Below are 4,045 nucleotides of genomic sequence, written 5' to 3'. Positions count from 1 at the left end.
GTAGAAATCTAATGGGTGGAGCAAAGTATTGCTAACACAAGTTTACAAGAACTAAAAAATAATAAGACAAGACTTTGTAAATTGTGATACTAACCGGGAATATAGTGTCAATATAGTAATCTTCAATTGTCAGCGTAATATTCCATGGGAAAAGGAATCGAATTCCCATAAACCAACAAATTATGTATGCCCCTTCTTTTCCCTGTAATTAATTGAGAAATATTAGCACATGCAATTTCCATTTAGAATCTCTGGCATGATTCTATAAATATTCAAAACAAACTTAATGTTACTCATTCATTTTTCTCTAATGCATACAGAACTGAATATGTTAACTTGTTTTGAGATAGAGAGCTTTGTAATTCATCGTGTCCAAAATCATTGCTTATTGTCATGAATGTTTTTTTTAATGATCAGGAAATAGACCTATATTTGATCAAAAAACATATTTTTCAGAATATATTTCATTTTTCTAATTCAAAGTTAAATTTCCTTTCCATTTATGGCATTCAAACAAACTAGAATCCTTTTCATTTAATAAATCATTGTTGTAATATACTACTAAATAGATAGCTCCATAATGAAGTTAATTAGTGGTGGAATACTAATAAATCACAAATGCTTGCAAGAAATAACACCACTATTTGTCCTAGGCATGCCAAGTCTTTATCCTCTTGGTTGAAAATATTACTTCATGAAAACAACATATTTGAAAAAGAGAACTTTTCTAAAACTAACCAATGCTAGTGTATCCAACAACATTGACATTTCTATTTCCATGCCCTCAAAATATGTGGAAGTATCAAACAAGTGTAGTGCACTTCCTTGTAAGGTTAAAGTTTGGCAATGGAAAATGTTGTCCCTTAGTCTAATGGGGTTTTAACTTGCCTTTTATAACTTAGAGAGAATGGAAATTCAATGTAGAACAATGACATAAATCTTTTATTCATTCACACTTACCTAGATCCTAAACAAGCATTGAAGCGTTATACAAATCGAAGCATGTCTCACATTCCACTAGGAAATATAATTTCTAGATTTTGACTGTAAACCTTGAGCTTTTCTCAAATTTGTAAACAAGTAACATCATAAATATTTTTTTCTTAGTTATCAAACCTTCTCTTGTGTGGAGCTTGAGAAAATATGCGCATACACATATCACATTATAGCATGTTGTGGAGTAGATTTACAAGAAACCAATCACTCAAAATTTTATATTCTGGCAAGATTGAGGCATGTGTTAAATGCCCATTATCTACATCTCTACACGATGGTGTCATTAATAATTTGAAGGTTCTTGTCTTGATAGCATGATCTAATTATTTCTTTGTGCAAGATGTTTTTTCACTACCATTATTAAAATTTTGATGTTTATGAACAAAATATAGATACAATGGATGCTTCGAATAATAAAAGAGGCAATTATTTTTCCATTAAGAATGTTTAGTATTTTCATATGGTTTAAATTCAATATTTCTACTGGTGGTACTTAAGGTTAACCTAAACGATTCTTTCACATGCATCAAAAGAAGTAAAATTTGACAATAGGAAGGACTCATGCGAACTTTTCTAATCGTACATGTTGAATCGGAAAATGTTTTTGTTGTGCTCAATTTCTTATTGGAGTAAGGTCCTATCAACTAACAAAGTTTGTACAAATGTTTGAAATGATACTAAAGAAGTTGGACCTGGGGGACTAAAGAACAAAAGCACAAGACAATAATTGAATGAGATCTATAGATGGCTAGAATAGAATCAACTTAAACACCCATCAATGTTTGACTCTTATAAAGGCAGCATCCCACGTATTATTGGTTATCATTTTCAACATTGAAACTTGTACTACACCTTTTTTTCAACTTCGCAATAGCATTAGTTCAATGAACTTAATGCATGATCTTTTTTTAGGTAAACCAGTATCATCCACAATTCCCATGCAAAACATGAGTACATGCTCAAATCGACCTAACTTCACTGATATTGGTAATCATCTTCATTAACTAGTGGGTAGATAAAGGATCTTGGTCAACGTATCAACACTCACCCTAAGGGGATATCATGTGATTTTGGTTCAACACTCTACCCACTAGGTTATTGTATAATATATGCTCAACACTCTCCCCATAAGGCTATTATGGTCTCAACTTCACCAACTAAAGCAAGTCTTTGCACTCTTCCAACATGGATATTGTGTTTTCTCCCTCCATTAATTCACCATTATAGAACAACAATGGCACCCCATGGCATGTATTGAAGTATTGTGGAAACGTTAATGCACCCAAAACTCTTACATGAATAATGCAAAATAATGATTAGTTATGAGAACAATTCCTATATCCCCACCTCAAAAAGTAAAATATATCCATATCTAAAAAGGATTTTCCATAAATACAATTTTAGGTAGTTAGGGTCTCTTTCTATGGTAAACCCTCCACTAGTTGACATCACTAACCCCATGGATAAAATCCCTAAAATGAAATTTCAATTAAATAAGTCAATTTTCCAAAGTAAAACCCACCCAAGGTTCTCACTTATATGGTGACCTGGGGTATACATAAGTTTGGATAACAATGTTTGAGCATGTGTTTCCTTTTTTGAATATTGATATGCATAAAAACGATATCACTTGGGTTGCTCTTGACACTTGATTACTATTAGTTTGGATACTAAGAATATATTACTCAAATGTAATTTACTATACATGGATCTCATTATTAGCATCCACATAAATAAACTTCCTAATATAAAAATTTGAGTTATTCTCATTCATCTAACTAGTATTAGTGTAGGTCCTAAATGTTTGAATTTGAAATGATACTAAATAAGGTGGACCTGATAGGCTAAAGAATGAAAGCACAAGAAAATACTTGTTTGATATCTATAGGTGGCTGGAACAGAATCACCTTGAACTCCCATCAATGTTTGATTCTTACAAAGGCAACATCCCACGTATTATTGCTTACACTACAACAAAAAAGGTCATTGGTGAGGGTCGAAAAATGCCATCATAAGCTCATTGGTGATGGTCAAAAGAGCCTTCGTCACCAAAAATTGAACATCACCAAAGGTGGCGTCGCCAAAAGTATAGGTGTTATGGTGACATTCAAGGTCTGTCACCAATAAATATTTATAATGAAGGATAGTGACCGTCACCATTTCATATGAACAACGATGACAAACCTCAGCCTTCGTAGCCAAAAAATTGAACATCACCAAAGGTGGTGTCGCCAAAAGTATAGGTGTTGTGGTGGCATTCAAGGTCCATCACCAATAATGATTATAATGACGGATAGTGACCATCACCATTTCATATGAACAACAATGATTTATTTTGATGGACCTTTCATGACCATCACTATTAATGCATATATATGTGGTGATATTCATTGACCATCACTATTTCATATGAACATCAGTGATTTATGGTGATGGAACTTTCATGGTCGTCACTATTGATGCATATACATGGTGGTGTTCATTGACCGTCACCATTCCATATTTTGGTGAGGGTAGAAAATGTCACCATAAGCTCATTGGTGATAATCAAAAGAACCTTTATCACCAAAAACTAATCATCATCATTCCATTTGAATAATAGGGCACAATGGAATCGAACTATGGACCTCCAACTTGTAAAGAAGATGCTCTTCCATTGAGCTAACACCCTTTAAAGAATTAGACTTGCAAGAAAAAATCTAGGGGAATAGCAAAAAAATCCATCGAGAATAGGATTAGAGTGGGAAAAATAAAGATGATAAGAAAAATAATCACCAGCAACAGAATCTACTAAATTGAACATGTTTAAAGTACATTAAACAGAGATGGCATCCATAGTACATTAAAGTGACATTGGTTAATGTTGGGATTCATCAATTTCCGACTATCCGTAGTGCCGCTAATCTAATGAACTGTGACAAGAGATGTTTCCATTTTAATGGAGAAGCATGTTTAAAGCTCACAGTTTCTTGATAACCACTGTCTCTAACTAACAACCATGTGTAGTTCTAGCCACTGCAAAACATGGACACAAAAATTAGCATAAAGA

The sequence above is a fragment of the Pinus tabuliformis genome, chromosome 5_2, assembly GCF_031772625.1.
Source record: "Pinus tabuliformis cultivar Carrire ecotype Pingquan chromosome 5_2, CPIR1, whole genome shotgun sequence".
Lineage (NCBI taxonomy): Eukaryota > Viridiplantae > Streptophyta > Pinopsida > Pinales > Pinaceae > Pinus > Pinus tabuliformis.
The sequence above is the reverse complement of the archived record's forward strand: the minus strand, read 5'-3'. Positions refer to the sequence as shown.